Source organism: Canis lupus, chromosome 19 (genome assembly GCF_011100685.1).
Source record: "Canis lupus familiaris isolate Mischka breed German Shepherd chromosome 19, alternate assembly UU_Cfam_GSD_1.0, whole genome shotgun sequence".
In the NCBI taxonomy this organism is placed as follows: domain Eukaryota; kingdom Metazoa; phylum Chordata; class Mammalia; order Carnivora; family Canidae; genus Canis; species Canis lupus.
The window spans coordinates 18,108,862-18,121,227 of NC_049240.1; the positions used below are offsets into that span (position 1 = coordinate 18,108,862).

The following is a 12,366-nucleotide window of genomic DNA, read 5'->3' on the forward strand; positions in this document are numbered from 1 at the left end:
AAATACATATGCCTGAAGGAAAGGAGACAATCTTTAATACCATCTTTATATATTACCTCCACAATGGGTGCTTCAAAAATTTTGAAATATGATAGTATGGTAACAAATGAGTACATTAGAACACATAGAGAACAGGGTGGACATCGAGGATAAGAATAAGAAAAGAATAGGAAGAGAACCGCAACATTCAGGCTGACAAAATCCAGCTGCTCCAAGGTTACTACCATTAGTTATGTTCACTTAGGATGAGTTATTTGATAGCATCAACACAAATCCTTAAGTAATGAGACAGTTTCATTTTTCTCTTTTATTAATCTAAGATGATGATTAAATTTTATATAACATTAAACAAAGTTAATTATGTTTCCCTAACAAAGTCTCATCATTTATGTGTTTTCCTCTTTTCTTTATAAAAAATCTTTTCAAAATTATTTCAGAGTAACAGATTACACATAACCTAAAATATTAGTATTTATGGCTAATTAGGGGGCAGATGTATTAAAAACATAATTACGACATATTATAGAACGTCACCTAACATTTAAGGTACTTCTATATCTCTGACTAAAATCTATCAACAACCAGCGAACACCTAAATCACTGATAAGCAAACATGTCTTTAAGAAAACTTGCTTGGGACAGTGCTTTGATGACTATACTTTATAATTAGTATATCAACTCTTTAGTCATTAGTACCTAAAGTGTCTCCAAACAATCAGGTTTACACAATGAAATTGTTTTTAAGCTCATTTCTCCAAAAATGCTAGAGACTTCATGACTCTAATCTCATCACCAATGATTTAATTATCTTAATTTCTTAAATAATGCAACCCCAAATAGATTTAACTTCAATGAAGACAAAGGATGAAACAAACATTAGTTATACTGAAGCAGTATGTTCTCACTTTTTAAAAGATTTTGGAGAAATAGCAATGACTTAATACCAAATCAATTTTACAAGCTTGTTTCTATGACACACGTTAGACTACGTAATTAGAGAACAAAATTTAAAAAAAAGAAAAAAAGAAAAAAAGAAACAATATTTATACTTCCGGCCATCAGTGAGATAAATAAACTTGAAGGCATTTCCCCGAGTACTATGGAATCAAGAAGACAAAATATAGAGAGCCAAACAGTAAATATTTTAGGCTCTATGGGACACATACATCTTGTGTCACTTAATTTTCTTTTTTCTTCTTTTCTCATTAAAAATGTAAAATTCATAGTTAACTAACAGGTTAGATTAAAACAAGCTGCAGGCTGGATTTGGCTGTGTAATTTGCTGACCCCCGATCTAGATCAATCTCTCACAGTTTGAAATAGTCCATTTCTGTCAACAAGATAAAAAATCATCAAAAATGTTAACAACATGATTGGTGAGTACAAAGCTTATACATTAAAAGTATTAAGAAAACTGATTAAAAAAAAAAGAAAAGAAAAAGAAAACTGATCAAAACATTAAGGAAAAAGATGATACTTTAAAAAGACATTTAGAAAAATCTTGTTATGTTTAAGGTGTTCATGCTCAATGACAGCAACTTCTAGGTATATATACCATAGAGAAACTCCTGTACATACACCAAAGGAGATATATACAAGTATATCACAGAAGCACTGTTTACAACCAAAAACAAATCCTAAACCTGGAACTCATTAATATAAAAATGGGTGAAATAGTTAGAGATATAAAATTCCAATTATAAAAAAAGCCATGGAGATAAAAAGTACAGCACACGGAATATAGTTAATATTGTAATAACAATATATGGTGACAGATGGTGACCATACTGTGGTGAGCACTAAGTAATATATAAGAATTGTTGAAACAATGTTGTACACTTGAAACTAGTATAACATTGTATGCCAATTACACTTCAATTAAAAAAACAGATAAATAAATTGCAGTGTCCTCATAAAATGGAGTATTAAACTATTAAAGTAAATGAATGGCCACACTAAGAAGACAGTTTGGAAGCACGGAAACCAGCAAGAAAGCTGTTGTTATGCAGCCAAAATGCACTGCCTTATATATTTATAACCAAGAGTAAGAGTTTTAATGTTTTGCCAAATTTTTAAAGATTATAGAACAGTTGTAATTTTTCCCATTTATCATTTTTGTATAGCTTCACCATGCATGATCATTTTTAGTCCTGCACTACAGTGCAAAACAATGTCTCCCAGTTCATAATATATAAAGCCAAATAAATGAAGCAGGTGCTATTCATCTGCAATATGATAAATCACACTTTTACCCATAGGAGACTATGGCAGTTAAGAAAATTAACGATAAAACAAGAATCAGAGACCACTCAATAAAACAAACTTTAGATAATTAGGAAAATGGGTTTTTGTTGGAGAGAAGGTCAGAGGGGGTAGAGGAAAAGGTGAGAAATTTTTATGTAGGATGTTATTCCATTTAGGGTAACTAATTAGGCAAGTGTGGCCTGATAATAATCAGAAAGAAAAATGTTGGCGTCACTATTGTTTCTAAGGTAATTATTATCATGCCAACCCTGTATTATTGTTATTATTCTTACAGCAACTCTCCATAAAAGTCAAGAACATGACATCAGAGAGTAATATAGTGAAGACATATCTTTATATTTAGGCAATATACACAATGCATAAACACCGCTTTCTAATTATCTGGTTTAACTGAAGGAAAGTAACTAGAGAATCTGGAGAAACAATTATTATTTTCCACAGATGATCTAAAAAAGATGACTTGAACATCAGTGTTGAAAAGTACAAGATTATGATCATTTTGTGATCTCTGAGAATACAATATCAATATTTTGCTACTAACAACAGAATGATTAATGTTTTAAATATCTAATATACAGGCAAATAGACTTGGAATTTTGTTGAAATGTGAAAATATGGCATATAACCTCAACCAGTAAAGGTCTTTCCTCTACTACACAGAGGTAGGCTACAGGAAAACTGTAAATAAGAAACAAGGAGGTTGTTTTTCTTCAAAAAACAAAAAGAAAAAAAAAACAACAATAGATTGACACTCTAACTTAAGAATTTTGCACTATAAAGAAAATATGGGTTGAAATAATTCAAGTATTACTAACAGGTCATAGCAGTAATAAAAAAGACTTCTGTAGGGCCCTTAGAGAATATACGATGTTGCAGAAAACAACATGAGGATGAATCTTTTTTTTTTTTTTTTTTAAGATTTTATTTATTTATTCATGAGCAACAGAAAGAGGGAGACAGAGTCAGAGGGAGAAGCAGCCTCCCTGAGAAGCAGGGAGGCCAATGCGGCACTTGTTCCCAGGACCCTGGGGTCATGACCTGAGCCAAAGACATATGTTTAACCTACTGAGCCATTCAGGCACCCCATGCTGATGATTCTAACCTAGATGACTGGCCTACAAAATGCAACCCAGTAGCTACACTGATATGTTACAAGGGTTCAGAATTCTATAGGAAGTCAAGGCAACACCATAACCAAGCAAGGTCTATTTTGAGGTTAAAGTACAAATGGCCAAAAATCACTGTTGCAAAAGATTAAATTCAGTTTCAAAGATATTACATTTTATTTTAACAGAAAACTTAAGAAGGAGTCATAAGCTATCATGTATACTTTCTTGCTCCATTTGAGGCCAAATATATATCCAATTCTTAAAAACAGAAGGAAGTAGTAACTAGTGTCAACTAATTTCATAAAATCTTGCTAAAGGTTTCATATGTATTATCCACCACCGCTTACAACTCAGTTCTCTGAAATGGATACTCATTATCATAACTTTATTGGAAAAGTAACATGAAATGAAAAAAGTTTTATTAATTTGCACAAAGTCACACAACTTAATAAATGGTAGAACTGGCATACAATTCTCTTAACCATTACATCTGACGATTAGGAGAAATGCCCTAAAAGTTTAGCAATCAACAGGAACAAAGGATAAGCAACAGATTAGACTATAAGCATTATGTTAACTACTCAGAATGTCATTAGTGGAAGGGCTTTAGAGGTCATTTAAACTAACTTCCTTCACTTAAATCTTGAGGAAAACAAAACACAAAGAAGTTGAACAAAATGCCAAAAGCCCTAGCAAGGTTAAATGGCAGAAAATGATAAAAATGTAGAATTTTGATTCCCAGACTACTATTCTTCCTAGAAACTATGTCTTCTATTTTCTCCAAGCTCTTCTAAAAAAATAAAAAATAAAAAAATAAATAAATAAATAAAAAGGAAGTGTGCCCTTAAGATTTCACAAGGTAGCAGCAATTCAAATTCAAAAGTATTTGTGGGAGGGGATCCCTGGGTGGCTCAGCAGGTGTAGTGCCTGCCTTGGGCCCAGGGCATGATCCTAGAGGGGAGTGGGGGAAGCATCGGGGATGAGTCCTGCATCAGGCTCCTTGCATGGAGCCTGCTTCTCCCTCTGCCTGGGTCTCTGCCTCTCTGTCTCTCTCTCTCTCTCTCTCTCTCTCTGTGTGTCTCTCATGAATAAATACATAAAATCTTTAAAAAAAAAAAAAAAGTGTTTGTGGGAGCAGAACAAGTGACAAGCACAGTGTACTTCTCAATAGATAGCTGCTAACATGAGTTAATAAGAAAATAAGAATTTAATTGATATTCATTATAAACAAGAAGCCATTTACATCAAAATATAATAAGGGTTAGGTAAGAATAGTATGGGCTATGAGTGCCACATCTGCTCATAAGTTTAACTCTTTATAAAAGTAACACATAAATCCATAGAATAGATAAGGTTGATGGGACTAGATAAGGTTATTTTTTTTCCAATTTTACTTACCAAGTAAGTAACTGTGGTATGTTAGTCCTGCCACATTTTACCTGCCCAGATAATGTGCTTCACTTCTCACAAGAATAACTACAAAAAATAAATTAAGTACCACAGCTAGGCTTATTTTGGAGTAATGTTATTTTTCATGTTTCCATGATTAAGATTTCAAGTGTTCAAGTTGACAAAATAACATAAATATATGTAAAGATATTTGTCCAGTTGTACTATTAATCCACTGAGAACTAAATCTGACTTATCTTTTACTGTTTCATGATTTTATACTCTATCAGTCACAAACTCATATAATATTTATGCCTCATGCAAAATTGTAAGGCAATTTTGCCCCTTTAATCAGTACTGGGTTTCTTCCAGTCTTCCCAAGGGCTTTTTAAACGTGTCTGACACCTGCCTGTTGCTTTTGGCTATTACAATTCAAACCAGGTTTTTATAAGTTCTAAAGTGTCTAGGGAAGGCAAGTTAACCTAAGTGTTAACTATGGTTAAATGTTATGGAATATACTCATAAAAACCTAAACTCACATGAGATAGAATTACATATATGTAATGTGAGTAAAGGATCTAGAAAATTAATAAGAAGTACAGCATCAGCACATACAAAGGTCAATTCGGGAAAGTATTTCAAAAGGTCTGAAAACAGACATTAAGCATTAGGCAAGAAATGCCTTGGGCAAGTAAAAACCCTAAGAAGTGAGAGGGAATAGCAGAGAAGGAACAGAATTTAAGCTGTACCTCTCAAAAAAATACAACACAAATATTCCCCACAATTTATTTACTCAGGAAACAAAAATGACACACTTCAGAATTTGTACAGCAACACCATGATAAATATAATCCAGTGAGCTGTGTGAATGTAGACATGCCCACAGAAATTCCTTACATTATCGCCGACCACTCTAGTCACTCTCCAACTCCTTTACTAATACACAGAACTGCAAACGCTGGGTTTCAACTTCCATGCTTTCATCACTAGAAATGACCATTCTCATGAGCTCCAAACTCATACTTAAAATGGTCTTTTGGATATATCTGCAATGTTATTCCAGGATTTCAAATTCCACATGTCTAAATCCCACTCTAGCATCTGCTCTCCCACCTCTAATCTGCTTCTCTTCCTCATGTGCTAACTCTTCCAAGAGTTAGGGCATTTCCATCTATCAGTCACTGAAAGTGAAAATTTTAATCACCTTTGACTTCTTTCTTTCTCATTTCTCACGTACAATTAATCATCAAGATTCTATATATTACCAACTTCATTATATCACTGATTTAGTCAAATGTCTCTCTCACTAAATATGAGTTGAGAGGCAGCAAGGAGCCCAGCAAATGCATTTTTTTTTCATCAAATGCATTTTTGCTTAGCATGTACAGAAACAGAGAACATAGAACACACAGAAGGAACATTAGAAATAATCTGAGTTACACAACTGTTGCAATCGTAAAACATTTCAAATACTTTCTAAAGCATTATAGACATGAAATTGTAATATTTTGACTTCAATTAAATTTTATTCAAAAGAGATTGAAAAGAAGGAGAAAATGACTAATCTCTCAGCTGGAATCCATGAATAAAAAATTAAATCAACCCAACAATAAAATTTCTATTAAGTAAACTTCTTCAAAGTCTGAAAGTATTCTTCTCTTTTTAAATCTAAGTCTTCTAAGATTCCAAACGCTAAAAGTTTTGTTATTATAGTTCATATTATTGTCATTTTTTGCTTCTAGCCAAATATTATATAATATTTTCATGTCAAGGGATCTTTTGTATATAGCAGTTTTATTGACTGATACAGGCCCAACTTAAAAAAAAAAATTATTAACATGCAGTTTTAACATACGATGTTACAACTTTAACATGTCAGCTCATATAGTGTATAAATAATGCCAAATTTAAGTAAAATGAATCTAACTTCTACATAATTTTGTGATACTGATAATGGCACATCATTCTATTTGTCCTAATAATCAATTACTATTAGTTACTCCCTAATAGCCATTCAAACAGTGATAAAACTAAGTATATATATATAATAATGATGCTAATAGCTGCCAATTTAAGCATATGAGGCACATAAGACAACACTAGTTAGAGAAGTCAAGGGAATTATTAAAGTTAAAAAAAAAAAAAAGGCCTTAAAGGAAATGAAATAGAAATTCAAAAGGTTTCAGAATCTAGATGAGCCCAAATGGCAATAAACCTATATAGAAGGAGAATAATGAGTTTGGGTCCACAAAGGCATGAATCTGGCCATAGTTCCTGGTGAGACTCTAAATTAGAAGCTGTATCCAAGGTGAAAGAAAAAATAACCAAAACACTAAAAGAAAGTATTCTTTATAATGTTGGGGTCTAGGGCCAGAACCAACACACTCCTTTATAGGCTTCAACTGAGAACTGCAGTGAAATAGGCAAGCTCAGGGAAGCCCCAAACCCAGATTCCCCAGCCAATTTCCTCTCGGGGCTTTCTTTTCCCAGGAACTTTCCACCAACAAAGGGATGATGAATAGGAACGAAGGTCTCCCCCAAAGCTGTCACCCAAGGAATTGACAATCTCCCCCATCTCTTTTCTCCTTCCATACATTTCACTCTTCCTATTCAGTGCAGTACAGAGTTATGAGCCAGGTTTTTTAACTTCAGTTACATTCATTAAAGGTCTGTACTATGTCTGGATCTGTGATACTGATCTTGAAACTCTTTTATTTAGCTAATAGACCTTTTCTGGTAAAGTTTAAGATTGACACAAGAATTAAGACTGAGTTCCTATATACACCACCCCTAAACCCCCATGGACGCTTAGTTTCCCCTATTATTAACATCATATATTAGTATAGTACCTTTATTATAATCAACTAATAATAATGTATCAATATTGATTCATAGACCACAGTTTATTCAGATTTCCTTTTTTTTTTTTAAGATTTATTTATTCATGAGAGACACAGAGAGAGAGAGAGAGAGAGAAAGAGAGAGAGAGAGAGAGAGAGAGAGAGAGAGGCAGAGACATAGGCAGAGGGAGAAGTATTCCATGCAGGGAGGGAGCCTGATGTGGAACTTGATCCTGCGTCTCCAGAATCATGCCCTGGGCTGAAGGCGGCACTAATCCGCTGGGCCACCAGGGCTGCCCCAAAGAACTCCTTAGTTTTTATCTAAGTCCTTTTTTCCCAGGATTTCACCCAAAAAACCATCATAACATTATATTTAGTTGTTATGTCTTTTTGGGCTCCTCTTTGCTGTGAGTTTCTCAGACTTACCTTGTTTCTAATGGCCTTGACGGTTTCAGGAGTACTGGCCAGATATTTTATAAAATGTCTTACAATTTGGTTTTGCCTGATGTTTATCTCACAGTCAGACACAGATTATGAGTCTTTGGGAAGAAGAGCCCAGAAATCAAGTGCCATTCTTGCTACATCATATAACGGTACACACTATCAATGTGACTAGTTACTGAAGATTTTTTTTTAAAGATTTTTTTTATTTATTCATGAGAGACACACAGAGAGAGGCAGAGACATAGGCAGAGGGAGAAGCAGGCTCCATGCAAGGATCCCAATGTGGGACTCGATCGCGGGACTTTGGGATCACACCCTAAGCCGAAGACAGATGCTCAACTGCTGAGCCACTCAAGCGTCCCTAATCACTGAAGATGTTAACCTTCATCACTTGGCTGAAGTAGTATTTGCCAGATTTCTCTACTCTCAAGTAGCTCTTCCCCATTCCCTTTCCATATTGAACTCTGACAGGAAGTCATAACTATACACAGTCTGCACTTAAAGAATTGAGTAGTTATGCCTTCCAGAACTTTTTCACTTACTTCTTAATATATCAATCATCTCAAAGAGCCTATACAGATTAAAACAAAAACAACAACAACAAAAACTGAGACCAAGAGAATTTATTTAAGGCTACAGAGCTTAAAAAGTACAAGGATTAGGAATCAAACCAAAGCTATCTGAATCCTGGCTTACTACTTTTTTCATTGTAACCCAATTTGAAGACCAAAAATTATATAGTAATAGGTAAATTTCAAGCCCTACCTTATTCAACCACTAGTCTCCTTCCATATACTTCTCTTTTATTTATTAGGTTCCTGTTTCTTTGGCAGTGATCATTCTTATTAATTTAACCAACTTCTACTCCAAAGCCATGTTATTTTTCTCAGTTTTTCTTAGTCCTACAGGAACAAAAAAAATTTTTTAACTGTACCAGAAATATCTTTCCACTTTCTCTGAACCTACCCTATAGAAACTGCCTGAACTACCTTTACCAGTGTCATGGCATAATTAGTGGGGGGGGGGGGGGGGGGGGGGGGGGGGGGGGGGGGGTAGAAAGGGGGGAGGACTGGGCACTAAATTTTAAAGGCAGGGGCAGGGAAGAGAAGACTGCATAATGCAGTGGTTCAGAGTTTAGACTCTGCCATCAGAAAGTTCTGAGATCAAATTTCAGTTTCATCACTACAACTATGGCCTTAGAAATGTCATTTCACCTTTCTAAACATTATTATTCCTATTTGCAATCCTGGAAACTAATCTGAAAGCATTCAGTATATAAAAGAAATGTATCTATGTAGTTTTCCACACAGCATCTGCAAAATGGGAAATCTATGATTTATAGACTAGCCTACAAGATTTAAAAACAAAAGCTTAAAGATAAACTTGCAATTTAACAAATTCAGGTTATTTTGTACCTTTGATAATAGTAGGGGATCTAGTTAAATAAAGAATAGTAAGTACTTTGAATTGTGCATGCTTTGAATAAAATAGGTTTCTGTTTATTCTATTTATTCCTGATACTTCCTTTCTGATACAAATATCAGAAGAAAATCTCCTCCCCCAAAAGTCAAGTATATACTAGCTCATTATATTCTTGTACTCACCAATAGCAGCTAATAAAAGACTTGCTCAAAATCCGTCAGATGCCTGACCACCCTTTTCCAGAATCAGTAACAGTTCTTCATAAAGTAAAGCAGCCCAATTACACAAAGGTAATTAATCTATTACAGCACTCCAGACAAAAGCAAGAGAGAAGCAGAGATGAAATTTCAACTGGAAAATATTTTGACATAATTGACACAGATGACAAACTAAACTTAAGCACATGTCAAGTGCTACAGTCTACACAAAAACACATAGATGCCAAAGAATATTAAGAGTCCACACAAGCCAACGTGAAGTTTGAACTTTGGAGTATACATTTTTTTTAAGATTTTATTTATTTATTCATGAGAGACGCAGAGAGAGAGAGAGAGAGGCAGAGACACAGGCAGAGGGAGAAGCAGGCTCCATGCAGGGAGCCCGATGTGGGACTCGATTCCGGGTCTCTAGATCACACCCTGGGCTAAAGGCGGTGCTAAACCACTGAGCCACCAGGGCTGCCCTGGAGTATATATTTTTTAATCACTGTTCAGGAAAGATGCACAGGAGAAGCTAAGGGTTCTTTCATAAATTCAGAGAAAGAGATGTTTAAAACATTTTAAGTTATTTTGGGAATTAAAGGTAATTACAAAAAATGCTGGCGAGTTTTTCCTTTCAATATATGTTCTTACTTGTATTTTCCAACTGACTAGAAAAGTTTATTGTCTATCTATGTTTCTCTGGTCATTTTCAAAATATGTACGACTTATTATTTCAAAAGCTCAAACTTAATTATAACACTTAAATCCCTTGGAAAAGAAACATGTATGTTTTTCTTCATAGAAAAACAAAGCTAGGAAGAATATTAATTCCCAACTTCTTTGACTTCTTTCTGCATATATAAGCTGTATGGCATAGCTACTTTAAATTCTTCTCATAAGCAATGGCCAGACAACGATGAAAAGACCAATAAAAATGCAGAGAAAAACAAATAATTCTTTCATATTCCCAACATTTTCTTTTAGAAATTTTTAAACATGTAGGAATATTTAAAAAGTAGTAATATGAACATTCATTGTTCATTTAATATATACTCCACTCAGATTCAAAAATTGAATACTGCCGGGTGGCCCGGGTGGCTCAGCAGTTTAGCGCTGCCTTCGGCCCAGGGCCTAATCCTAGAGACCTGGGATTGAGTCCCACGTTGGGCTCCCTGCATGTAGCCTGCTTCTCCCTCTGCCTGGGTCTCTGCGCCTCTCTCTCTCTCTCTCTCTGTGTGTCTCTCATTAATAAATAAATGTTTTAAAAAAGCTGAATACTGCCAAACTATACTAAAATGTATATTGAATAAAAATCCACATTAAATAAAAAAAATTAGTAAGTAGAATACATAATTATCTCTGGCAAGTATGAACTCAACTAAATAAGAAAATTTCTTAACATCACGTATCCTTTGTGTGTGTGACTTAAAAGAAAAATGAAAATGAACTTAGTGAAAAGGCTCAAATAAGTTAACACATGCATGCCTATTTTACGTGAACAGTGTGCAAGATAAAAGATAAACTTTTCAAAAAATCTTTGTACATTTTCTCACAGTGAAGAAAGAAAAAAGTAAAACTGTCTAAAGTTATGAAAATGTTTTGTACTCAAAAACAGTAATAAATGTATTTCTAAGAACTCCTAAGATAGGCCAGAAAGTAGTCCTAACATCTGGAACAGTTATCTTAGATCACATAAGAATGAGATACTAGTTCATAGGAAAATACATGTGCTCACTCCTCTTTGAGATTCCAGTGTAAATAACTGCGAGTGAAGCTCTCATCACGTAAGTTTCATATTTCCAATTGACAGAAAAAAATTCAAGGATTATGAATATATAATCGTGGAAAACACAAGGTAGGCATAGAAAAATGGAGGTGACAGTAAAAAGAGTAGGAAGTGCCAGTAAAATGTTCATGTCCATTATCATGAGATAAGAGAACAGGGATCAAAGAGAAATCAAGATGCCTCTGAAATTTCAAAATTACTCATTACTCCAACATTTAAACCCGCCAGCTTTAAAAGTGGTTGTGAAAATGGTCCTCCTTCCCCTCTTCAGTATCTAATATCTTCCACCAAATAATCACAAATACGTAAACACCAGTGATTGTGAAGATACGTATTTTTAAAAAGCAAATAGCCTAACATATCTAAACATTATTTCAAAACAATTTTAAGTAAAAAATTGACTCTAATCTGAAATAAATTTTATGCTTTCAAACTGCCAAGGATTTCAGTGTTCTAAGATAGAAAACATATTTTTTATGAAAAAAAATTCCCTGGTACTATCAAAACAGAGTCTTTTATCATGTGCTTTTTCTGAAATGAGTTTCATATTTAACAGACTGAAGTATATGTTTTTGTGATAAGGTCCTTTCCACTAATGGATTCAAGGTTTTATATATGTATATTTAGTAACTGGACAGACGATCAAATTACACAAAAGTTCATTTAAAAATTAACATCTGGCCCTGGGGCACCTGGGTAGTTTAGTCGGATAAGTGTTCAATTCCTGATTTTAGTTCAGATCATGATCTCAGACTCCTAGCAGTCTCCACACTCAGCAGAGTCTGCTTGAGGATTCTCTCTCTCCTTCTCCCTCCCTCTGTCCCTCCCTTATGCTCAGGTACTCTCTCTAAAATAAATAAATAAATCTTTAAAAAAAAAACATCTGGCCCTAAAGTAAATGTAAAACTACA

The 12,366-nt window shown here is 34.2% G+C and overlaps 1 protein-coding gene across 7 annotated transcripts in view; it reads right to left on the reverse strand.

The window, feature by feature from the left end:
• SPATA5 (spermatogenesis associated 5) overlaps window positions 1-12,366 on the reverse strand; it is a 351,344-nt gene that overhangs the window by 269,220 nt on the left and 69,758 nt on the right. The gene's annotated exons all lie outside the window — the stretch shown is intronic.